General features: G+C 39.8%; 1 long non-coding RNA gene and 1 pseudogene across 1 annotated transcript in view; one reads left to right on the top strand and one right to left on the bottom strand.

Moving 5' to 3' along the window:
• The first annotated feature begins 12256 nt into the window (after positions 1 to 12256).
• The window catches only part of LOC142596540 (uncharacterized), a 240391-nt gene continuing 224904 nt past the window's right edge, over positions 12257 to 27743 (top strand). Inside the window, exon 1 of the long non-coding RNA XR_012831837.1 lies at positions 12257 to 12272. This is a non-coding gene — a long non-coding RNA (uncharacterized LOC142596540). The remainder of the gene's footprint in view (positions 12273 to 27743) is intronic.
• LOC142596556 (galactose-1-phosphate uridylyltransferase-like) overlaps positions 22529 to 27743 on the bottom strand; it is a 50306-nt pseudogene continuing 45091 nt past the window's right edge.

Here is a 27743-nt window from a genome sequence, read left to right as displayed (position 1 = left end):
CCCGGGCTACCCTCAGCCCTGGAAAAATAAGAGAAGATATTAAATTTAAACATTTTAGAAAAAAAACATATCTAAACATAAAATTACATCTCAATCTTTCCCATTTACCACTCAACTTACTAAACATTTCATTTAAATCCATTAAACCAAACTATTAATGCCTAGAACTAACATCAATTCAATGGCTTTTTTTTTTAGTAGGCTTCCATTTGATACATAACTCAGCAAATGAAAGATGATGATAAGGGGAAATCATACCATTATAAAAAAAAGCATCCTTACTTTTAAGTACTTCAATTATAACAATAAGAAACTAAGGCGATAATAGATCATATTTAATTGTTTTTGAGTAGTCAACAGGCACTGTCAACCATATCTAAAGGATGCTGACTGCCCACATATTTTATGAAGTGAAATATAGACACAGATGCTCAGCATTCCTTAGAATAACACGCACTAATGAAAATGTGTAAAAGGAGAACAGTAAATATTGAGGAATTTTAACAGAACAAAAGCATCAAATGTAATAGTAATCAAGTCTTGCAAAAAACTCCAAGGCATAAAGACTAAAATAACCGTATATTTCTAACACAAGTGGAAATACTGCACAGTTAAAGAAACAGATGAAAGGCCATTCTTAATATCAAGATACCCTATATTATAAATAAAAAGAGGAAGAGTAGGAAAGATATAGTATATAAATCATAAAATAAAATACTATAGTGATTGTGTTAATAAGTCATACATGCTTTTTAAGCAATCTTTATTTTGGGTAATATTGTCACACAGTCCTAAAACATTACCACAATTATTCAGCCATTACAAAGAAACAAGAAACACACGCACACTAACTTAAATGATAAAATTCAAATTGTTTCCTGTTTTCCAAATCCAAAACCAAAACTTATTAATGTAAATAAACAACATAAGATAATTAAAGCCTGGATAACCATGTTTTAAGCTCTTTACATTTGAAGCTATCAATTTCTTATTTGAAAATAAGTCATTCAGCAGAGTAACAGGAAGCATAGCACTTCTTACATGTACAAGTTACCCTGCCAATTTCACAGCAAGAATTTCCTAAGCAAATATGGCACCTGTAACTCAAAAGAGAAAAAGAATTTCATACTTTATCCAACCCAAAGAAAAATACATGAGAGACAGAACACAACCCACCTTTGGTAAGTTCACTATTATGATTGAGAGTCAAGCTCCCTTTTGCACTCTAAATCCGAGTTTCTTTCTGCAGAGTGGTCCAGATTCAAATGGAAGAATGGAGATACCCCTGTTGCTAGATTTACCCCAAGAAATAACTCTGAGGATGTAGGAACTTCAGGCTTTAACTCCATCAATATAAGAAACACCTAGAATCTAGGTCTCCTAGTACTCTAACCCATTTTCTCATTCTTAGGAGATGGAGGAGAAGAAATCTCTTACCAAAGTAAAATGAAATTACGACGAGAAATTTCACTATGCTGTACTGAATCAGCAGTTTGCGTAAATACACATATCAAAGCAGAATTTTCAAGTTGGATATAACTCTTTCAGATACTAAAACCAAAATTAATCAGCAGCATAAATTTATGCAAATGTACTGTTAAAATTTTCTTAATGTAGAAAAATGCATGTCTAAATCTTATTAGTTATAACTGCGCAGGAAACAGGAATTTAGATGTGCTCTTTTTAATCTGAAATCCCCACAGAGATAGGCAAAACCACCAATATTCTCTGAAAACTTACAATTTTATATTGATCTGTGTTCTTTTTTATTTGAAATCAATAAACAGTATACTCAACGTACCCTGAAGAGGTTCTGCTTAAGAACCCCAAGCTCAACAATTTATGATATAGTAACTAAATCTTCTTATGGAAATATTTCAGCCTCCATTGCTAGTTTGTTTTTTTTTTTCCAGTCATAAATGCTATTACTACCAGAACTTCCTGTAGAACAAATTAATCTTTTCAGAACAGAGGTTAAAGAATAATTTAAAATGTAAAACCCTAACACGTCTTTTTCTCAACAATATAGACAGAATACTAACACTGTCTATACATATAGACAATATTTTCACTACAACCTATTTGTTTCAACTTTAAAAATCTTCAACTGAACAATTATTCAGTCACACATGGTAACTAAGGCCGATTTTTTTGTTTTGTTAGTGAATAAGTTGTATAGCTACTTCAGAGAACAAAAATCAGTGGAAAAAGCAAAACTATTTTCTCCAGTAAGGCCCAATCTAAACAATACTGAAGTCAACTGGGGCTCCAGTTCATTACATTACACTGATTTTGGATTATGAACTTCGTTGAAAGAGCAATAAATCAGATGTCTGACTCACTAATAAGGAAACAGAATTTAGCATTCTACTACCACTGCTACTGGTAAGCAGATGTGCTAATGACCAAAGATTTTTTTCACAGTGTAGTTACTATTCTTAAGATAACAAATTATGATCGTTGTGCCTACAGTACATTAATATCTAGATTGTAATTTAGTACTGTCAGAAAGGACTATCAACTCTGATTTCTTTCTACAGCCACAAATTTTATCCAACTATCCTGTGCTAAGCCAAATATCTCATCCTTATTACTCTTTACTATTCTGTTAGTTTTGTAATTCACTCCCAGGTGACTAATGGGGAATTGTTTCTTCAAGGGCATATCACACTGAATTCAGAAAAAAAACAGACTTATTCAGTGGTAGATCATATTGTCATTAAAACATATTTCTGAGATTTTCAAATTAGTTTCTTATTAATCCTTTTAACACATTTCAAAACATTTTTTAAGTACTAAGTCTAAGGGTTCTGACTTGCAAGAGATTACTGCTAACACTGGGATGGCTGGAACAGTGCCTGCCCTACCCATCTCTGCAAGGTTTCCACCCAGGGAAGAGAGGAGGGCTCAGCTGCTCACATACCAGCTACTGAACCACTACAGATTCCTGCCTGACTACTAATGTAATCTGAAATAAGCATGTGTTTAACTTAATATGCTGGGCCATTAACCACAATGGCTCAACAGCTATTATAGGAGTACTTCCAAAAGACAAGCAGGGCTGACAGACAGGGGCAAAAACACTGCACAGCTGTTCTAGGGTAAGCCAGCTCCACCCATTAATTTCAGCCATAAATGTACAATTTTTACATAGTTACTTTTATCAACACACTTAAAACATCAAGAAAAATCAAGTAAGGTTTATTTCACCATATTTTTTTTTAATATATCAAACCATGCTGATTTGCATTAATTCAATTGCTCTGTTGCCCGAATCTTTTATCAGCTTCTCACTCTTCTAACTTCAGGTTAAATGGTTTGTATCTAGATATCCTTCTGATTGTCCTTTTTCAAATCTGGCAAAATATCAGCAGTCTTCCAAGTCTTTTTTGGCATTTAAGAATTTATGAAAGTATCAGTGGGACAGAGACTGTCTTAGAATAGAATTACAGAATCATTTAGGTTGGAAAAGACCTTTAAGATCATCAAGTCCAACCATTAACCTAGCACTACCAATTCCACCACTAAACCATGTCCCTAAACACCACATCTACACGCCTTATCCAGTTCAGTTTGGGGCAAGTTTTCCAGGCCTGCTAATTTAAAAATACTTATCGTTCACAGGTTTTAATATTCTCCTTGTATACTCACTGAAAAATACTCCATCCTCCTCGCATCATAAAAGCCCATTATCCTGATTCTTTCCAGACAGAGCACAAAAATATTCGTGCCTTTTCCAGTATCACACTGAAAAATCACAATATTTCCACCTAGGCATGCCTAAGCCTTACTAAAATGGCTTTTGTTGTGAACCTATTTAATCTTTCTATCCCTATATGCATCGAAGAACAAACCCAAAAATGCCTACTCAGTAGAATGGAGGTTATTTTGTTTGGTTTTTTCCTCATCTGGGCTATGTGGGCACATAGACATAATGAGGACACTAAAAGGGCTCTAAGGCTTTGGGTACAGTTAAACAGAATTAAGAAAACAGTATGGAATAAGATTGTCCATGAATGGAACAGCAGTGTTACAAATCTCATACCTTCAGTTCCTATTCTCATTCGTTTTGCATTAAGTGTGCCCAGGTCATCAGTCAGAGAGATGTGGGAAGGAGTAGAAAACAGCCATCACTGAAAACTGTTCTTTGGTTGTTCATGAGCTTGTTGGTTTAGTAACAAGGACTTCGTTGCAAACTCAGTAAGTTAGAGTTGTCTTTGTCAAACCTTTTTTTTGTGCATCGTTGCATTTAACAGAACTAAAGAGGAGGAAAAAAATGGTTTATCAGTTTCTTGGAGTCTCCTTAAAAATACAGAAGTCTGGTTCCAGGAAACTACTTTCAGTGCATATATTTGTGTATTTTCAAAGAACTGTAATTTTGATAAAATATTCAGAAATTAAGTGCATTAGAAATAACAAAAAAAGTTAACTAAATAGTAAAAATAAAGTATAAAAATATTAAGGTGCACTTTCAACAGAACAAACAACAGAGGAAGGAAAGATTTAAGTTGGAATTAATCTATATTGTATTATTCATATATGCACAGCAATTTAATAAAAATACTTCTATACAAACTAAAAATTTGTACATTTCCTGCTACACCTTTAAAAGGCATCTTTCAACACATGACTATCCAAACCAGTCTAAACTGAGTTTTGCTGATCCATTGAAGAAAACTATCAAATGAAAAATGCTCCCTACAGTTCATAGTCAAAGTCCTATACTTAAGTCAGCAGAAAAGTTTTTAAGTTTTGACTCAAATAGTAAATACAATCAAATAATTTGGCAGCATGTCTTCCAAAAATCTTGGTTTTGCAAAACCAAGGTGAATTTTGATGGCAATGACCTAACTACTAGAATAAAAGCTGCATATCTGACAAAGAAAAAGGACCCACCCATTAGCATTTCCCAGAGCATCCAGGTTAAATCACAGATCTAAGCATATCTTTACAATGTTAAATAATTTGTTAAGAAGTCAGAGAATTTTAGGGTTCGTTAAACATACAACATTCATCTTATAAGAATCCTCAGTATTGCTGCTGCTACATAGCTCGCAGTTGGCCACCTATCAGTGCATTTCTGAGTGCAGCAGTACAGCCCAGCTTCCCCTCCCATTACAGCTCTCATTTTCCAGCTAAAAAGCTGCTGCAGTGAAGCGCAGAGGCGGCACCGCAGCGTCCTGTAACTATCAACGCCAGGCTGGTGCTACACGCAAGGGAGTTCCTTACTGTTTCACAACGGGACGTGCATCATCCCCAGAGGAACACGTTCACGTTCCGACAAAGGCAAGGGCTACGCATCCTGAAATACCTGCCAAATACCCTCTCCCCATCGTTGCAGGGCGGCACAGCCGCGCCAGGGCACAGCGGTAGAGGCTTTGTGACCCTCGCCGGCAGCTGCCGCTGTAGCAGCGCAAGGGGACAGGACGACCTCAGCCCTGCTCGCCATATATCCCTTCCATTCTTCGTTATCTGAAGCTCCTTTACTTAGATACGGTTCCCCCCCTCCCCCGCCCCTTTTTATGTCAACAAGCCTTTTTTTCTTTTTCGCATATTTTAACCACAAAAGCGGTTTTTCTCCCTTTCTGGCGCTGCTGCCTCCGTCACAGGCGCGAGCACTGCAGGGAGCCGTCCTCGGTTCCCCCCGCAGCAAGGCCACCAGGATCCGGCGGCCCTGCGCCGCCACGCGCACGCGCACACGCACGCACGCACACACACACACACGCACGCACACACACACGCACGCACACACGCACGTTCACTCACCCCATCTCCGCAACCGCTTGTGCTTCAATCCCGCTACCGGCAGCCGCACCCGCGCCCAGCGGCTGTGCTAGTGCCGCGACCAATACGGCCCCCCCAGTCACGTGCCGCCTGGCGCCGCCGCACAGCCAATGGGGCGGCGCGCCCCGGAGATAGTCGTCCGTCCCGTCCTTCCCCCCCGCCGGAAAACAGTTGCGTACTCTGCTGGGCCATCGCCCTAGGCGGGAAGGTTCCGGCGAGAGCCGCTTCTTGAAAACGTACGTTTCGCTGCATTTAGCACTTGCTGAAACGACGGCGAGCTGCTGCTCTCGGCACCGGGAGCAGCCCTGCCAAACGCAGCACTCGTCGCCGACATTAAATGCTTCAGAGGGGCTAATGAGCAGCACTGTCACGAGGGGGGCGCTTCCCCTGAGTGGCTACCGCATTCATCCACAGCGTTAAGGAGAAAAACAAACAAACAAAAAAAAGTAAAAAAAAGTAAACCCACACCACTCGGCCGCCAGCAGTGAAAAGCAGGACCCAAGGGTATACCTCTGCCTGAAAGTTCATGCAAACGAGGCTAGACAAGTTAAAGCACTAGTTGCATCTGAATAACTGTGCAAAGACACTTTCATTCCAGAATAACAAGGCTGTATTAATCTCAACAAATATTACAATGCTATGGAAAGGGCACACCACTAAGTACTTAAGCCATCTAAAATCTGTTGCCAGTCTGAATACACCTACTGTGCACACATTACAGAATATAGAATATGACTTCTGTTAATGCACGTGACCAGTACCCCCTGCTCCTGACCCCTGGTAGCATAGTTAGCATAACCAACGCCATTTATAAGACAAACAGCCATAATATGTAAGTATGTTGATCACATATCACCCTCTTCTCCTTCCTTTTCAACACTGTGGTTGTCACCAGGATGTGATGACCCCTATTATAGAACAGATAAACCCACTGTCAGCATTAGGACAAGACTATTTTGCCCACCAAGCATTGTTGCCAGGATGTGGTGCCACCCGATATGGAACAGAGAAGCATAATGGCACATGAGATATTGACTATAACATCAAGCAGATGCAAGTCCTGGACTTAGACCAGAACTGCTGCTGTATGGCAAAACCCATGATCCCCCAGTGGTCAGGGACACCTCCACCATTGTCTTCTTCCTCCAAGGACTGAGTGACTCACGTTCTTTCAGGTAACTAAAAACTCTAGATAATAAGAAAGCTACACTGATTACTAGAAATTCTGTTTAACTGAAAGCTACGCTAATTGCTAGAAATTCTGTGCAACAATAAGCTAATAATCCCTATGTCCTGGTTTCGGCTGGGATAGAGTTAATTTTCTTCCTAGTAGCAGGCATAGTGCTGTGTTTTGGATTTAGTAGGAGAAGAATGTTGATAACACACTGATGTTTTAGTTGTTGCTAAGTAATGCTTATGCTAGTCAAGGACTTTTCAGCTTCCCATGCTCTGCCAGGTGCACAAGAAACTGGGAGGGGGCACAGCCAGAATAGTTGATCCAAACTGACCAAAGGGCTATTCCACACCATATGACGTCATGCTCAGTATATAAACTGGGGGGGGGTTGGCCGGGGAGCAGCGATTGCTGCTCGGGGACTGTCTGGGTATCGGTCGGTGGGTGGTGAGCAATTGCATTGTGCATCACTTGCTTTGTATATTGTTATTATAATAATATTGTTATTATTATCATTACTATTTTACTTTATTTCAATTATTAAACTGTTCTTATCTCAACCCAGGAGTGTTTCTCACTCTTACTCCTCCGATTCTCTCCCCCATCCCATTGGGGTAGGGGGAGTGAGCGAGCGGCTGCGTGGTGCTTAGTTGCTGGCTGGGGCTAAACCACGACACCCTAGAACCACCTGCCTGTCCCTGTAGCGTTAAGCGACAACATATACTTGTATTCCAACTTCTGGGTAAATTTTGAACCACTGAGAGGGCAGGCAAGATGTTATCATAAATGCAAAAGCATCTCCAATTCTGCATTTCAGCATTAATACTTACTCTATATTCATGGGTAAGACATTTAAGTTCTCCCTGTAGAAAATCTCACAAGTATCTGCAGCACTCAGGTTGTAAAGATTATCATTCTATTTCTCCTTTCAATAAAAGGATACAGCATTGATAATATTTGGGTATATAAAAAGAAAAAGGTTCTACATGTACTAGAACAGCCAAAGCTGAGCCAATCGGCGAAGCTGGTAGCATCTCTGTGAAAACATATTTTAAAAAGGGTAGAAAACACCAGACAGAGAGAGGAGAAAGGGAACATAAAGAATGAGAAACAGAGGGAACACCAAGGCCAGAGAAAGGAGGAGGAAGAGCTCCATGGCAGAGCAGATATTCCCTGCAGCCCACGGAGAATCTGTGCTGAAGCAGATAGATATTCCTGAAGGAACTGCTGCCCATGGAGAACCCATGCCAGAGCAGGGGAAAAGAGAGAATGAAGGAGCAGCAGAGAGAAATTGTTATAGAATCATAGAATCATTTAGGTTGGAAAAGACCTTTAAGATCATCCAGTCCAACCATTAACCTAACATTACCAAGTCCACCACTAAACCAATTAAGGGTAGAGTAGCAACCCCACACCTCCTGGCTTGGTGGCTGGATCATTTATAATGAAAGTAAAAACTAGGAATCATTATGTACTGACTGTAAACACCACCACCCCCATTCCCCCCCACACACACACACCATTGGGGGGGGGATTAGAGGAGTCTGGAGTGAAGTTGGGGGAGGAAAGGTCTTGTTCTAATGTTTGTCATCTTGTTTCTCACTACCCAAATCAATATCTATTTTAATTGGCAATAAATTAGTTTTCTTCAAGTTGAGTCTGTTTTGGCAGTAATTAGTAAGCAATCTCCCTGTCTTTATCTTGACCCACAAGCTTTCTCACTCCTGTTCATCCTATTTCCTCCCATCCCATTGGGGGAGGGGGGATAGTGAGCAGCTGGGTGGGAGTTTGTCTTCTAGCCAAGGCTAACCCACCACACCAGGTAATACATGGGATATTGTTTAAGCAATCTAGTTCTAATATAAAAGGCAGCTTTGTAAAAAACAGCACAATATTAAGGCAGTGGATTTTTTTTATCCTCTGGAAGAAGTACTCTAGAATAAATCAGTGAGCAGTGCAATCCAACATCTCATCAGTGACTGATAGAATACATTTAAAAATGCAATGGTTTGAGCAAAGCAAGTGAATGCCCTTCCCTTGTGGCATGTTACAAACTATGGAGATATTTGCTTATGCAAGTGGACATAGGGGTAGATAGCTCATTAAAAAATATATTCTTAACATGCCAAAGGAAATTTCATTCTTCCTATAATCATTTGATTCATATGAAACTAGTAGGCTCATAATACCTCATGATTGGGACCAAGTGAAATGAAAGGCACTACAAGCCTGTATAGGAAATGTAAGCAATTGCACCACAGATATTTAAATATTACTACTTTAATTTCAGCTGTGTTTTCATGGCTCATTTTTCCAGAGTCCTAGAACACAGTAGTCCACTCTCAGGAAAGATGCTCTTTGCCAGTTAAATTTTCAAAGGTCTTCAAGAATGAGGAGATAATGTTAATGTTGTCTGCTACCTTCAACAGGGTATCACGCTAAGTCCTCTTTGACTTCATCAGTATAACTAACTATAGAACTCCCATCACATAAGCTGTTATGGTAAACCATAAACAAAGTTAACTGGGCAGTATTCAAGGAGTGGGTCTCTGGGATGAGGAAAAAGGAAAGTGTCTCATGCTACAATTTTTTTTTTTTTTGTTACAAAGCTTCCATTAATTACAGCAATATTTGACAGCCTATTTTTGATCCCGTTTCATTTTAGACTCAAATATACTACAGAGACTGTACTAGTGAGTTAATAATCCTTCAGCTGTAACAAACTATCACATTATTCCTAACAATTATAGTTTAGAACCTAATTTTGCATTAACCTAAAGCCATCTTGCTTTGATATACACTACCATTCCTGCCCTCAAAGAAGGGAAACAAAGTGCTCCCAGTTGTTACTGCACAGCTCTATCTTAAAATTATTTAAGTTAGCATACCTCAAATCACTCATGTTATCTAGTTGGCAAGTTGCTATAATATGAACTGTGGCTTATACTCCAATGAGGTCAAAGTGATGGTTTTAAATCACGTTCATAACTTGAAAGTGCAACAGAGTCTAGAATGACTATTTTAAGTGTGCAAAGACATACTAAATGCCAGAGAAACTGATATCCTTTAAAGCGCAAGTGCACATTTAAGTATTTCTCAAGCTTAGTTTTTAAACTTAGTTTTCATATACCTTTCTAGAATTCAAAATGGGAATATCAAAGGTTTCATAATATATTCAATTCATTTTACACACATTATACTGCATTTCCTGAAACTCTGAAGAGCTATAAACTATAGTTCTCAGTCTGTGAAAAGATTCCAGTTAGTCCTGACCTATAGCTTTATGAACCTGGTACTCACAAGCTAGCATAGATTTAAGTAAATTCAGTGCTGATGGAAGATGTTAGATTCACAGCTCTATGGCCTTAAGTTCTGCATTTATTCACAGAACAAGCAGAGCATAAGCAGCAACACATATTCTCTCATATATTCTGACAATATGACAGCTGAGTGGGAAGCAGAAAGGTTTCTCTTCCTTGCTCATAGTAATGCCCATTCTGTTACGTCTATAAAACATAGCACCTTATGTTTTGTCTGTCACATGCACTTGCCTCTGAAGCAAAATCCAATTTTAATTGCAATTCAGTTTAACATACAGCAGATTACCTTTCCCATACTGTATATTCCAGAGATGTTAACACATTGACATATAGCCAAACAGGTGAATAGTACTGTGATATATACTCTATTTACTTCTTTCAAAACTTTTCTATGCATAGTATTGGCATCTGATAATGCTACTGATATAAATGAAACAGCATTTGATTAAAAAAGGTCAGACTCCGGGGGGGGGAAGCACAGAAAGGAATTTTGGAGAAGAAAGTCTTAAACAAGACTTAGAAAATAGCTAACTGAAAATAAAACCATGTGGCAGAAAGAATGAGCTGGCTTTTCATTCTTTGAAAGATACCATTACCAAAACCCAAGACAGATCTAGGAATACCTACTGTGTATTATGTAAAAGCTTTGAAGTCTATTAAAAGAACTAAATCTTTTCATGTAAGCTATCAATTCCTAGAGATACAATTTCATTATCCAAAAAATCAACTCAGTTTCAGTATGCACAATCCAATTATTTGTACTATTTTGGACCAGATCCCTGTAAGTCTACCCAGCAGTGTTCTCAAACAGCTAAATGGGAATTCTGTTCCAGAAGAGGAATTTACAATCTTTTCATAGAATATTTTGTGTAATTCAGGCACTAAATATTTCCCAACCTCTTACTGTATTTATAAAAATCCAGTTTGAGATCAAACAAAATTAAGGTATAACCCTGTTTGTTGTTGGTTTTTTTACTCCCATATTGTCTCCCTTATCTACAAAATAGTGTTAAACAGAAGCTCTCAGCAGATTATCCACATGTTTTTGAAAAACAAAGGACATCCTACAAACATTTACTTCATAAAAATCAGAAGTATTACAACAGAAAATGCAAGAGCTTGTGGTTTTTTGATAGCTTGATCATAAATGGGACAGTTTTATGTGCCTTCTGCAGCAGTACCCTTCTCCCCAGAGGCCTTTCACTACTTTATATAAAGAAATTGATATTTCATAACTAGTCATTGCATATGCACTGAAAGGGATAACCTCTGATAGTTTTAGTTACCTCAAGGACATATATTTCAAAGAAAGTGACTCCTTGTCTTGCATGACTGAAAACAGACCCTGAGTAAGCTTGTTAGGCTTCCTGTGTAAAACACTGATAACACCTCCATGCCAAGATAACTCAAGGAACCGGTTTCATGGCATTCCAAGGCCAAAAAGATTGATGAGCTAATTAAATGGCCATAAATGGACAAAGGAAGCCCAAAAGTTCAACTAGTGGACAAGTGAGGAAGACTATTGGAGACCACCAGAGGACCCCCGAAAACCACCAAAGAGGGCAATTATGCATGCGGATTGGACATTTGCATATGATAATGATCTCATGTTTATGTAGGTGAATTCTTAGAAATCCTATGAATATGTATAACTTGATAGTATAAAATCTCTGGAAGTTTGCCAAATCGTTGGAGCACTCATGGTGGAACGATCCCCAGTGCTGCAATAAAGAATGCCTGCTTAATAGTAATTTTGTTGCTATTGAGTTTTATTTCGGGAACTTTCTGAAGACTCCGTTTCCTCTTACGGAGAGGTTCGGACTTTGAAGAATAGTATCTGCGAATTTTTGTATCAGTTTTGGCGACCCAGGTGGGACCATCTCTGTCCGGCTGCAGGACCCCTGAGTCGGAGACTCCCTCGGCTGGCCCCGGAGAATTCTCTGGAGGGACTCCCCGATTCGGCGGATCCGTGCAGGGGCAGACAAGGACCTCTGGTAAGAATAAGGCATTCTTTTTTTTGTTTTGTTTTTCTGTTTTGACCGGTCATTTGGAGCTACTCATAAGTCACAGTTCGTGAGAACCCTGCAGGGTGGCATACAATTGCATATACGATTTGTATTAATCACCTGGTTACTACGTTGCATGGTTGTATTGACCATTTGATTAGTACGGTCGTCTGTTTGTGCATTTGTATTTGATTTTGCTTTACATACGCGTGTGTCTGTTTTTCTGGCATACAATTGCATATACGATTTGTATTAGTCACCTGGTTACTACGTTGCATGGTTGTATTGACCATTTGATTAGTACAGTCGTCTGTTTGTGCATTTGTATTTGATTTTGCTTTACATACGCATGTGTCTCTTTCTGGCATACAATTGCATATACGATTTGTATTAATCACCTGATTACTACGTTGCATGGTTGTATTGATCATTTGGTTAGTACGGTCGTCTGTTTGTGCATTTGTATTTGATTTTGGTTTACATACGCGTGTGTCATGTAGTTCTAAGTTTGGTGCGCACATATCTGAAAATCTCTGATCATCCTATGTCGACATTTGTTATTGTATCTGTGATAGTAATTGTTAGTTGTGTGTGGTGTTTGTGCCCCAGTCTCTGTCCTTGTCCTTGTGTTGTATAAACTTTAGAATGGGGAACCAACAAGGCGGAGTTCTGAAAAAGAGCCCTTTGGGCTGCATTTTAGCTCACTGGAAAGATATTGGGGGGCCATCTGGAGGGAATGTGAATCGTAAAACCTTGATAAAATATTGTAATCAGTGGTGGCCTTTATATAAGTTGGATGATAGCGAAAAATGGCCTTTTAACGGAACTTTAGAGTATAATACTTTGTTGCAACTTATGTTATTTCTAAGACGAGAGAGAAAATGGGATGAAGTGGTTTATGCAGATATGTTTTTCACTTTGCGAAATCACCCTGAATGGCAGAAAGAATGTGGAATTAATCTAGCGCCCCAGGACCCTATGGTTCTGGCGATAGAAGGAGAGAAAAATAAGCAGGGGAGAGAATTAAAGAGGTGTTGCTCGGCGTGTAGCATTGGACAGAGATGTTTAAAAGTTGGCCCGCAGAATGAAAGGCTGGAGGATTATTTGCCTCCGCTAGAGAGAGAAGGTGATTGGGAGGGAGATGCTGGTGCTGTCGGGGGTGAAGAATCAGAGGCACGAGTCAGGGAAGAAACTAATATCAGATTTTCTCCCATCACTGCCAGAACTCGGAGTAAAGTGGGACCTATTATACAGGCTCCACTAAGGCAGGCAGTGGGAGGACTTGTTAGAATTAAAGTGGCTTTTACTTTAGCAGACTTGGACTGCTGGTGAATTAATTATCAAGATGATCCCGAAAAGGTTGCTAAAGGATTTGAATTGATTGGTGAAAACTCAGGACCCTGATTGGGAGGATGTGGATGCAATGTTGGATGTGGTGTTTAGTGAAGTACAGGCTCTGGTTTTGGTACAGAGAATGGATTGCTTATGATATTAGGAGAAAGTTACAGAAGGTGCAAGGAACGGATGCAAGAGATTTAGAGAAATTGCTGGAGATTGCTTGGCAAGTGTATCGGAACAGAGATAGTCAGAAAGAGAGAATAATGGGTAAAACAATTGCTAATGCTACAGTGGCTGCCTTGCACACCACAGGGGGTCAGACACCACCCTCTTGGAACTCCTCAGGAAACAACACTAAGGGAGGGGGAGCCATGAGAAGTGGAGTAAGTGCCCCACCCAAAGGAAATCAGCCCCTCTTAAGAAACCAGTGTGCTTATTGTAAACAAACGGGGCATTGGAAAAAGGATTGCCCAAGATTGGGCAAATTGGTGAAAGTTGCCAACATGGAAGAAAATTGACGGGGACCAGGGGAATCTTCCCTAGCAGAGCCCTTGGTAAGAGTACAGCTGGGGAAAGAGGAAAAACCTGTAGAATTTCTAGTAGATACAGGTGCCACGTTTTCAGTATTAAATCAAAATTTATTGCCCGTAAGTAGGCAAAATGTTAATATTGTGGGAGCAACTGGACAGGTCGAGAAGGCTTTCTTCTTGAAACCGTTAAAATTCAGAATTGGGAAGAGTGTAGAGATTCACAAATTTCTCTACCTGCCCGAAGCTCCTAGACCACTTTTGGGAAGAGACTTATTAGAACAATTAAATGCTGAAATAAAATTTAACAGGGGAGAAATTGTTTTTAAAATACCAGAAGAAAAACACATAGAAATTCTAAGTCTAGCTCTCACTAAACCCCGAGCTAAAGAAGAAAAAATGATACAAGAAATAAAAGACCAGGTATACCCAGGAGTATGGGCCTCGGGAATACTGGGAAAGGCTAAAAATGCAGAATTAATTGTTGTTAAACTCAAAGAGGGAGCACGACCTATTAAGGTAAAACAATATCCCTTGAAATTGGAAGACAGGCAAGGAGTGAAAAGCGTTATAGAAGAATTTATAAGATTCGGATTATTGATTGAATGCTCTTCAGAGTATAACACTTCTATTTTGCCTATCAAAAAGCATGATGGCAAAACATACTAATTGATACAAGGCCTGCGGGCAATAAATAAGATAGTTGAAGATTTACACCCAGTAGTGGCAAACCCATACACTTTATTAACTAGTTTAAAAGAAACCTATGAATGGTTCACAGTACTAGATCTGAAAGATGCATTCTTTTGCCTCACCTTGGCCTCTGAAAGCCGCAATTTATTTGCCTTTGAATGGGAAAACCCTGATTCAGGACGAAAAAAAAAACCAACTAACCTGGACAGTGTTACCTCAAGGATTTAAAAATAGCTCCACGATCTTTGAAAAGCAATTAGAGGCCTGGGAAAGACCTCCAAGAAATGGTATCCTTTTACAGTATGTGGATGAAAGAATGGACTGTGAGTTTGTTAAATTTTCTTGGACTAAGGAGTTATCGAGTCTCATTACAGAAAGCCCAGATCCTGAAGAAGGAAGTAATATACCTGGGATTCGTGATTTCTAAGGGACAGAGACAGCTCGGGAATGACCGAAAAGAAGCCATTTGCAAGACTCCAGAACCGACTACGGTAAAAGAACTTCGAACATTTCTGGGAATGACAGGTTGGTGCAGATTATGGATATATAACTATGGACTTTTGGTTAAACCTCTATATGAACTGCTGAAAAATAGCCAGATACAATTAATATGGACTGATTAATGAGGGCTCCAACTTTGGGCCTACCCGATGTAACGAAGCCCTTCTGGCTGTTCTCTTATGAAAGGCAAGGAGTGGCTTTGGGAATTTTGGCCCAGAGGATGGGTCCTTATAAACGAGCTGTAGTGTACTTCTCCAAATGATTGGATGAAGTAAGCAAAGGATGGCCAGAATGTCTTCGGGCAGTGGCTGCCGTTGTCTTGATCATCTAGGAAGCCCGAAAATTCATGTTGGGGCAGAAGATGATGATTGTGCCCATACTGTAACCTCCGTTTTAGAACAAAAAGGGGGACACTGGCTCTCACCATCAAGATTCTTGAAATATCAAGCAGTTCTGATGGAACAAGATGATGTATCAACCCTGCTTCCTTTTTAATCAATAAACAGGAAATGGAGGCTGTCGTGCATGATTGCATAGAAACCATTGAGACTGTGTATGTGAGTAGGCCTGACTTGAAGGAGGAGCCGCTAGAAGAAGCTGACCACACATGGTATACCGATGGGAGCAGTTTTGTCTGATATAATTTTGCGACTTTTAGATGCTGTACAACTTCCGTCAGCTGTAGCGATTATGCACTGCAAAGGACATCAGAGAGGTAACACTGACAGGGAAGTGGGAAATAAATTGGCTGATCATAAGGCAAGGCAAGGCAAGCTGCGGAACAGGGTGAGATATTAAGTCTAATTCCTGAAAAATTTTTGCAACTACCTGAGGTAGTTGAATATGATGAAAAGGATCAGAAGTTAATTACTGATTTAAAGGCTGAAATTTGCCCATCAGGGTGGGCAATGTTGAAAGATAACAGAATAATAGTTCCCTTTAGAATACATGACAAAACTCATTGGGGAACTGAAGCTTTGTATAATTCCCTCACCAAGCAAATAGGAGCCAGAAATCTGCTTCAAACTGTAAGAACTATGGTTAATAGATGTGAAATATGCTTAAAGAATAATCCCAAGGTAGAGAATCGTGTAAAATTTAGAAGTATTGATAAAAGGAATGTTCCAGGTCAAAATTGGCAAATAGATTTTTCGGAGCTCCCTAGAAAAGGGGGGTATAGGTATCTATTAGTATTAACTGATGCCTTTTCTGGGTGGCCTGAAACTTTCCTTTACAGAACAAATAAAGCCCGAGAAGACAGCTTATCGCCCGCAAGCAAGTGGGCAAGTAGAAAATGTGAATCCTTGACAATCACTTAAAAATCTGACAAAATTATGGATTGGACTGTTTGTACCCTACAAGTTATGTGGCAATTGGAACAAAAGAATAAGGTACAGTCCTACTTGATGAGTAATAATGAGTTTATGTGGAGAAAATTATTTGGACAATGGGTCCACCCCAAACACTGGGTAAAAGCATTTTCGCAATTTGTACAGTGTTATGATAGATGGTGTGCAAGAAAATTAATATATTATAATGTAACAACATATGATTTAGATCTTTGTGAAACCACCTCTGACGGCATCTTATGTGGACAACAATCCCAATTAAATAAACCCTGTTTGTTAGAGCTAGATATGTGTGCTTAGTGACAACGTGACCACCCCATTCATAGGATGCCTTAAGAATATAACCCATTTAACTTGGCATGGCCAAACGTATTCGTTTTTTTGCATATACAGAAGAACAAGTAGCAATGTTTTGGCATTATGAAAGCCTAAAATTAAGTCATGCAAGTTTATCTCTGAGAAAACTAAACGAGATCTTAAACCAATCTCAAGAACTTACACTAGCAGAATCTGTCATTAAAACGGTAATAACTAGAGACAAACATGTTGGACTGTCTAGTCAAATTGAATCTGATACCACCCATCAGTGGTGAGATATCTTTTCAAGATACTCACCCTCTGCAGAGAAAACTTTGAATATTTTGGTTCACCCGCTTTTGATATTGTTAGTGTTTGTTATCATACTAACAGTCGTCAATTGCCTTTTGTGGTATAAGCTAAAGAAACTGGCCATAAGAGTTTGGGCTTTGCCTAAGCTAATGAAATATGAAAATTTAGAAACTTTGTAAAGGAATTTACAAAGTTTAAAGAAAAGGGGGGAATGAAAGGGATAACCTCTGATAGTTTTAGTTACCTCAAGGACATATATTTCAAAGAAAGTGACTCCTTGTCTTGCATGACTGAAAACAGACCCTGAGTAAGCTTGTTAGGCTTCCTGTGTAAAACACTGATAACACCTCCATGCCAAGATAACTCAAGGAACCGGTTTCATGGCATTCCAAGGCCAAAAAGATTGATGAGCTAATTAAATGGCCATAAATGGACAAAGGAAGCCCAAAAGTTCAACTAGTGGACAAGTGAAGACGACTATTGGAGACCACCAGAGGACCCCCGAAAACCACCAAAGAGGGCAATTATGCATGCGGATTGGACATTTGCATATGATAATGATCTCATGTTTATGTAGGTGAATTCTTAGAAATCCTATGAATATGTATAACTTGATAGTATAAAATCTCTGGAAGTTTGCCAAATCATTGGAGCACTCATGGTGGAACGATCCCCAGTGCTGCCCAGCACTGTAATAAAGAATGCCTGCTTAATAGTAATTTTGTTGCTATTGAGTTTTATTTCGGGAACTTTCTGAAGACTCCGTTTCCTCTTACGGAGAGGTTCGGACTTTGAAGAATAGTATCTGCAAATTTTTGTATCAGCACAGTACTAACTACCTCAGACTCTAGGCACAGTGAGCAGGTTGGATAATGTGTTGAAGTCTCTCTCTGTTGCCAGGCACTATGCTTGGTATTACTCACAAATGTGAAGTGCAGTGTTGGCAACTTAAGGTATTTGTCTTCAGAACTTTGTTTACTAATACAAAATGCAAGTTTTACACATTTATTTACATCAAGCTGCATCTTGGAAAAAAGCTGCATTAACAAATTTTATTAACAGAAAACACAAAGACATTTCATATTTGTTTTACCTAGATGCAAATTTAATCTTCATACAGAACTTGATAACATATTTTACCTGTTGCTACAACTGAAAGATCACCTCCTTCCTTCAACTTTATTTTAAAAATAAGTTGTTAAACATGTTCTCTTGCTTCTCATTTCCTTCGAAGTTGTGAAGTAAAGTTTCTTTCATCTCTCACTACCACACACAGAGTACTTGTTCCCTCTGAGCCTTATCCTTGTGACTAGGAGCATATACACAGAGTCATACTCATAACCTATCATCAGCATTCATGTCAGTGTTTTGACTATGTAATGCTGTATTCCTACTTTGTAGGTCAGGATTCTCTGAGAAACACTGCATATTATTTCTCCATACAGATCATCTCTAACTACCAGCATTAAAAAGGCTATCAGAAAATGATGTTTCCTGAGGATCAAGAAACTAAAGCACCACCTTTCTCATGCAGATAGAGAGAGAATAGAGAAAGGGAACACTGCTACTGTTTTGAAAGCATCATCCAGAAAACACACGTGCAACTTGTCTTAGATACTAGTCCTACAGAAATAAATTGAAAAATTCTGTACTGGGTATAGAGAATCAGAAATTAAATTTTACTTTTATATACTATAATGTACTAAATTTCCACCTTTTTTTTTCGTCTTCTTTCAGAAGGCTACATTACAAGTTCCCAAATTTCAGATCTTTCCATAAACAATGAAAAGTCCTGTAACAATCTGAATGAGAAAAGCAGAGAAACGCATGCTGTTTAGTTATTTCATATACAAGTCAGATTCACAGAATGCTATCATTGCTCCAAATCCATTATTATGTAATGCTCCCTGTTTGTGGCTTTGTCTGGAAGTACTATACTCTAGGGCATCTCCCATTCTTTCTTCACTTTAATTTTTTCCATCTCCATGCAGATATCTTGCTGCTGCTTAAAGATATGAATATTCAAAAAGGATTACTTCCCTCCTCACATCAGTTAGATCTAGTAAGGTGTCATAGACCAATTTGCAATTAACTATATGCATTCTGAAAACAGTAAAAGAGCAATAGGAGTTTGTACAGCAATCCAGTAAACATCACCATCCATTTACCTAGTAATCTATCTCAACTACATAATGAACCCCATCTGACACTAACTTTGTATTATATTAACTATAGCTTCCTCATCCTCTAATTAAGAGCAGCACAGTAGCCTTGTATTGCTTTGTTTCCTCTACCACAGCTCTTTTCAGGCATGGAAGTAGTTTACTGTATCTGTGCTGTATCACTTAATTACCACTTCTTAATCCAGCCATGCCTTGTTTTGTTTCCCTCCTAACCAGCTGCATATTACATTTCCAGCCTCCTTTATGTTTTTTTTTCACCTCCCTATAATATTATGGCAAAGTAAGAAACAAGGCCACAAAAAGGGTGGACTTGTACAAAAATTTGGAAAACTTTTTTTAAAAGATATGAGCAAGAAAGCTGTTATTTGTCTATACGACACACTGAAATAGTCCAGTGATCAGATAAACTGAACTTGAAAGTCAGCTCTCTGGTTATTTAACTCCACAGATTCATGCATTTGTCTACCCACTCATTCCAAACCTCTAGCAAAGTAAAGGCCTATTCAGCCTTTTGGTAAACCCATAAACATGCCTTCTAATCCATCTTTAATTCAGTTGCAGTAATCTCTTAATTTGATTGAAGGCTGAGCATCTGTAGTGCTGAACATCTTCCATATAAAAACCCATGTCTAGTGTACCTCAGAGATTCTCTGGGGAAGTTCCCCCCTCCCCCCCCAATAAAAACTTTTCCTAGAGGCCTTTATTAACACAGATCTTTCCTCTCTACTACATCTGGACCATAGAGAAGAAAGATTAAATGCTTAGAGAAAGACCAAGAAATTGCTATTTTTTTTCAGTGTTTCCCAGAGACTGCCAGGCTCTGGATCTGCTCAATCTCCACTAGAATTATCTTTTCTAATCAAATAATTTCATCTTAGAATATTGTCCTTCAGCTGCTCAGAGACTGAATCAGTCACTCAGTAGAAGAAACTGAGCACATGCTTAGAATACCTACAGTGGCCTGAGTTACAGGACAAAGCCATATTCTGCTTATTCTTAATATTTAACATCAGACATAAGTTACGGTATTCACATGTATACATGACAAGTGGATGACTGCACATGCAAATGGATGATCAGATTCAGTTCCTTGGTAAGTTGAGGTTGAAAGAAATCACTGCTAAAAAAAAAAATGCATGCATGCAACCTGATTGTTTGAGCTATATAGGAAACCTACAAGCATCCCAAAACTCTACACTGCTTTGGAAAGATTATCAAGAAAAAGGCAATCATTCCACTGAAATGATAGAGCTTCCATTTGTTAGTCTTTGCTTTGTTTGAACAAAAAATTTATTTCTTCCTTCCTATTTCTTCCTTTAATCCTTCAAGGACTGCAACTCCTTGCAACGTGTACACATAAAAAGTTGCAATGACTATAATCAAGTCTCACACTACAAAGATTCAGTCGATTGCTTGTTAAGGTCAGGAAAGAAAGTCCTCCAGCTCTTCTCTCAGGACCAATACAGAATTTGCTTCATCATTAGTTGTCTTCTATGATAGTAGAGATGAGCCAGTGCAGGACTGCACTCCTGGAGAATGGACTGGTGCTCCCAATGAGCACAAAGCACCCTCACAAATGTGTAGTGGTCTACTCCCATGACTGGAGTGCTGCAATGGAGGGATACAAGCTTTTTAGGAAGGACAGGATGAGAAGGTGAGGAGGGGAAGTTGTCCTTTGTGAGACAACAGCTGGTATGCACCGAGCTCTGCCTAGGGATGGATGAGGAGCCACTTGAGAGTTTACGGGTAAGGATTAAAGAGCAAACCAATATGGGTGACATTATAGTGGGTGTCTACTATGGGCTGCCTTCTCAGGAAGAACAAATGGATTAAGCCCTCTACAGACAGATAGGAGCAGCCTTGTGTTTGCAGGCCCTGGTCCTCATGGGGGACTTCAACCACCTCAATATCTGCTGGAGGGACAACACAGCAGGATATAAGCAATCCAGGAGGTTCCTGGAGTGCACCGATTATAACTTCCTCCTCCAAGTGATAGAGGAGCCAATGAGGAAATGCTAAATCTCACATTCTCCAACAAAGAGAGGCTTGTTGGGGATGTTCACATGGCAGCCTTGGGCGCAGTGACCATGATATGGTGGAGTTCAGGATCCTGAGGGCAGGGAGGAGGGTGAAAAGCAAGCTCACAACCCTGGACTTGAGGAGAGCAGACTTTGGCCTCTCCAAGGATTTGCTTGGAAGAGTCCCGTGGGATAAGGCCCTAAAGGGAAGAAGGTGCCCAAGAAAGCTGCTAATATTCAAGAATCACCTCCTCCAAGCTCAAGAGTGGTCCATCCCAATGAATACAAAGTTAGGCAAAAATGCCAGAAGGCCTGCACAGATGAAAAAGGAGCTTCTGGCAGAACTCAAACATGAAAAGGAAGTATACAGAAGGTGGAAGCAGGGACAGGTAATGTGGGAGGATGTGGTGGGTTGACCTTGGCTGGCTGCCATACCTCCCCCAGCTGCACTCTCATTCCTCCTCAATAGGATGTGCCACATCTACACGTTTTTTTGAACACTTCCAGGGATGGTGACTCCACCACCTCTCTGGGCAGCCTGTTCCAATGCTTGACTACCCTTTCCAGGAAGAAATTTCTCCTAATATCCAACCTAAACCTCCCCTGGCGCAGCTTGAGCCCATTTCCTCTCGTCCTATCGCTAACTACGTGGGAGAAGAGACCAAGACCCACCTCACTACAACCTCCTTTCAGGTAGTTGTAGAGAGCAATAAGGTCTCCCCTCAGCCTCTTCTTCTCCAGACTAAACAATCCCAGTTCCCTCAGCCACTCCTCAATTGTTAAGGGCAGGTTTAATCCCAGCCAGGAGGGAGAAGCAGCAGCTGGAGGGGAGCACGTCCCTCCTCCGGTGCCATCCCGGCAGGAAGCAGAGTCCTGTGTCCCCCCCTGCATCTACATCCACACCGTCCTCTTGTCCTCGAAGAGGCTTTTCAGCATGTAGACCTGAAGGAAAGCCACCAGCACACCCAAGTTCACGGCTGACCAGAAGTTCACCCGGCCCAGGTTGCTGTCCTGCAGGTTACGGTCTCAGGCCTCAAAGGCTCGAAGCAGTGTCTGCATCTGGATGCTCCGTTCCAGGCGGCTCTTCATGGTCTCGATGGATTCCTTGATGTCCTCGATCTTGACGTCCAGCCTGTCCTCAGGCTCCACCGCCTCCACCCAGCTGTTGTCTTCGTCCTCCTCCTGGGTGCTGTCAAAGATGAGCTCGAAGAACACCAGCTTCTCCGAGATGGTGCCTTCCTCCTACCTACCTCCTTCTTCCCAGGCTCAACTTCATTCCTGACTCCTCCACCTTCTCCCTGTTCCCACCACCCTGAGCAGCATGGGGGGGATGGGAAATGGGGGTTGTGGTCAGTTCATAACAGTTCCTCTCTGCTGCTCCTTCCTCCTCACTTTTCCCCTGCTCCAGCATGGAGTCCCTCCCATGGGCTGTAGCTTCCTTCAGGGCATATCCACCTGCTCTGGCTGGGGTCTTCCATTGGCTGCACTGTTGATATCTCTTCCTTCCTGGCATTCTTCACTGACCTTAGCATCTGCATGATTTTTTTTTTTTTTTTTTAAACCCACACTTTTTTCTCACTACTTTCTCACAGCTGCTGTGCGGTGTCTTTTACCTTCTGTTAAATAGGTTATCACAGAGGTGCCATCAGCTTCATTGATTGGCTGAGCTTTGGCCAGCAGTGGGTCTGTTCTGGCTCTGGCACAGGGGCAGCCCATGGTCTCTTCTCGCATAGACCACACCTGCCACCCCCCACTACCAAAGCCTTGCCACATAAACCCAATACAAGGGAATACAGAGACACTGTCTGAGCATGCAGAGACATGGTTAGGAAAGCCAAATGCCACTTAGAGTTGAATCTGATGAGGGGCATCAAGGGCAACAAGAAGGGCTCCTATAAGTACATAGGTGACAAAAGGAAGGTTAGGGAAAATGTGGGCCCGCTGCTGAATGAAGTGGGGGACCTGGTGACACAAGACATGGAAAAGAATGAGGTACTGAATGCCTTCTTTCCCTCAGTCTTTACTAGCAACACTGGCCTTCAGGAATCCCAGGTCCCAGACACTAGGGGGAAAACATGGAGCAAGGAAGATATACCCTTGGTGGAAGAGGATCAGGTCAGGGAATACTTAAACAAATTGGACATAAGTCCATGGGCCCTGATGGGATGCACCCGAGTGCTGAGGGAGCTGGCTGATGTCATTGCAAGGCCACTCTGGATAATCTTTGATCAATCATAGTGATTGGGAGAAATGCCCAAAGTCTGGAGGAAAACAAGTGTCCCTCCTATCTTCAAGAAGGACCTGGGGAACTACAGTCCAGTCAGCCTCACCTCGATCCCTGGGAAGGTGATCGAGCAGCTAATCCTGGGAAACATTTCCAGGCACATGAAGGACAAGGTGATTGTGAATAGCCTCCAAGTATTCACCAAGGGGAGGACCAAGGATTCCCAAGCTTCTATGATGAAATGACTGATTGGTAGATCAGGAGAGAGCAGTGGGTATCGTCTACCTTGGTGTAAGGTGTTTGTCACTGTCTCCCATAACATTCTCATAGACAGGTTGCTGATGTATGGGCTGGATGAGTAGGTGGGTTCAAAACTGACCGAATGGCTGGGCCCAGAGAGTGGCAGTCAGTGGCACAAAGTCTAGTTGGATGCCAGTAACTAGTGGTGTACACCAGGGGTCTATACTGGGTCCAGTGGAGTGAGACCCAGATCATCCAAGGAACCATTTCATGGTAGAAAAATAAGCTTAAGCAAGCAAGAACACTTCTAAAACAAAAGTTAATCCAAAAATCTGACATTAATCATTCCATTTAATGATTAATACATCTGTTAACAGGAAAACTGCATGCTGACTAGACATCTGTGAAGGGTCTAGAGCACAAGTCTTATGAGGAACAGCTAAGGGAACTGGGGCTGTTTAGTCTGGAGAAAAGGAGGCTCAGGGGAGACCTTGTCACTCTCTACAACTACCTGAAAGGAGGTTTTCCTGAAATTTTACTGAATAGTTTAACTGCTAGTGATTCAAATTTGTGACTTCCACTACCTTTGCAGCCATCATCACCAAGGTGAAGACCAAAAAATTTTGCAAAAAACAGAAAATATTTAATTTTCAAAATGCATCTGATATTGATACGGGGTTTTGAAAACTACAGAAGAGATATTTATTCTGATTAGCATAAACCAAGACAAATAAACATCAATAGTATTATATTGATATATTAGCAACTTGAGACAAAGGGGAAATTCTGTGCAAGACAATTTAAATCCTTTGAGCCCTGGCTATGACCAGTCTCCAAGAAGGCGCCACCGATTAACTCTGTTTTTATTCAGATACTGTACAGACTAAACAGAAGATTTTGAACTTGTTTGATCAAACTATTTTGCTCCATTTTCAGAAGGTGTGTCTTGTTTCACAGTTGACTAAGTCTTACCCTATTCCAAGGGATGTTATACATATGCAAAGCAATGGAGGTAACTGTTGCTAATAGAAGCGCCAATTAACACTGCTACAGTTAAAAGTTACACTTTCTAATATTCTCTTTTCAGATGGTTCAAGTCAGCAAGGAATGGATTGCCTTATTAAATAAATCAGAAATACGGCATTTTTTTATTCTAGAAGTTGGGTTTTTTTAAATGCAAAAAATGTTTCTGTATTTCAAGCAGTCTAACAGCAGTTATCATTCAAATAAAAGCTGTTATTCCATACTATTGGAAGAAACCTTGATCATTAAAGTATCTATTAGGATAACAAGTCATATGATTAATTCCTGTACAATGTGAACATATCCTGTTCAAATTCTTATACCATAGCCCTCAGAAAAGCTTCATTCCTAGAATAAGGAAGTTACTACAGCCCAGGGCAGTACTGTTACTATATCCAAATAAAATTTATTTTAAAAGTTAGGAACTATGAGTCTTGTCTCTGAACTACTGAATTCCAAGGCAACTAAGTGGGGATCACCACAGTAAATTTATTTCCCAAGACACTGTTCATATGCTCTCACACGCGTCCAAACAAAGGTACATTAGCGTTAACTACGCAGTAAGGACTTCCTAGAATTTGCATTTAATATGCAAGTATTTTTTATATAAAAGTACAGAATATCCATGGAAAAAGATTATCCAGTTCTGCAACACAGAACTCACATGTGAACAGAGTCATTTCACTATATAGTCCTCTTATAATAGCATATACTCATACCATTTGTAAAGGAGCAGTAGTAAGTTTGGCTTTTGGGTCTACCTTGAAGAAGGAATAACTAAAACCCCCAAAACCAAGAAACCACTGATATAAGTACAGATATTCACTCCCCTCAACTTTTCAATATAGCTTGTTCTGCAGCACACTCCTCTGTTTCTGTTAATTACAGCATGTAACTCCTCCTTTAACTATCAACAGCTTTCCTTATGTTCTCCTCCAAATCCAAGCACAACTGGCATGAAAGGTAACATTATTCATATCAAACAGCACAAGGTTGGCAAATCAATCTGTTCTCCAAGAGCAGATAACAGCTGCAAGACAAGACACTGTGAGCAAGAACTTTACACCCACAGTGCAGCAACAGCTACTTTTAACAGACAGGAAAACCATAGTTATAATAGTTTTCTTCTCTATAATATAACAATCAGTTATCCTGAACAGAGAAGGCTGCAAATTTATTACGAAGACTAGTTATGAAAAACCTCATAAAAACCACAAACAAGAAACCCTCTTTGCAATGAAATATCTCTACTCACTATGTGCCATATTTCCTTGTTTTTAATTAATACCCTACAGTTTTGTGGAAATAATTACAATACAAAGCCATTTTACATAAAGCTACTAAGACAGGCAGACTCCTAGTAATAGTTCTCATGTAGTAACAATTTGTTCCTATGACTCAAGATTACTATTTCTCCAAGGATAACAGAATTAACAATATGGATTGAGATCTGTTCAGGTATATACACCAGAATACAAAGTCTGTGACCAAACAGATTTCTACTAAAGCTATAGGGATATGTTTAATATTACAGTACTTTTGATTTTCACCACCATGCTTGTTTACATAACCAGAGAGCCTCAGTCCACAACATATTTATTTCCTCTAATACTAATCTTCCCATATTCCCAAAAATCAGTTGAGAAACACACTCCTGTATAGCAAAAAGAAAATCATAAATGAAGAGACACACCAAAACAAGGAAGAGGAACCCATTTCAATCTAATAGCTGTAGAATCCCATCCTGACACACTTACTCAGGCATTCAAATAATTTTATTTGATAAAAGTCATCCCACTACCCAAACAGTAAGTTTGCAATACAAATGCAAATTCCAGTAGAGCCTGTAATAAAACAGATCGTGGGGGGAATATGCTTGAGGGAAATGCTTGTTATTGATCAATTTACAGTATAACCAGAAAAGCTGAAAAATCTTTAACAGAAAATAGCACCCCCACTCAATATAGGCCTCTGACATTGAGTGAATGCTTATTGCCTAGTGGCTTCATCCTCCAGCTATACCTGATGCAAACTTTCAACTAAAACTGAATGATTACCATCCAACAATTAAAATAGAATTCTACAACAGCACAGCATCAGTTGCTATTGAAGTCACTATCACAGGTTTTTAAACACTGTTTTAGCTAACTGGTATTTATAGTCATAATCCAAATTAATTAGGTCCAAAAAAAACCAGTAGTGTGGGGTATTAAATAGCAGAACACTAGAAGTTGAGTATGTGAATCAGGGGTCAAAGCTAAGTTTATACAGTGCTTTTGCTTTCTTATTATTGGTAATAAATGAAGATAATATGAATTCAAACAGCAAACTACTAGAAGATCCATTTAAAGATCAGTTACAACTACTGGATTGCCATTTCCAAGCTGAGTCCTCCTACATTCATTTAGTAAGGTCAGGTTGCTTTTTTCAAGTATGCAATAGAGACTTCATTAAAAGCTAAATTCAGGTGCATCACAGGATTTTATTTTACCATTCAAAGTAATGATATCCTCGTTAAAATAAGATTAGTGATGCATTTTGCTTGCCAAGTTGTTTAGCTAGTCCATTCATTCATTACTCATTCAGTCATTGTCATACAAGCTACTAGAAATACACTGTGAAAACATAGTAGTTTGAAACAGAAGAAGACATTGCTTTCTACTGTCCAAATTAAATTGGGACAACTCAAAGAAGAATAGTGAGGCCTCAGTTTCAGATGGGGTGAGAGAGTTTCCTGGAATTCATTAATTTCTA

This window comes from Pelecanus crispus, chromosome W (genome assembly GCF_030463565.1).
Source record: "Pelecanus crispus isolate bPelCri1 chromosome W, bPelCri1.pri, whole genome shotgun sequence".
NCBI classification, from domain to species: domain Eukaryota; kingdom Metazoa; phylum Chordata; class Aves; order Pelecaniformes; family Pelecanidae; genus Pelecanus; species Pelecanus crispus.
The sequence above is the reverse complement of the archived record's forward strand: the minus strand, read 5'-3'. Positions and strand labels throughout refer to the sequence as shown.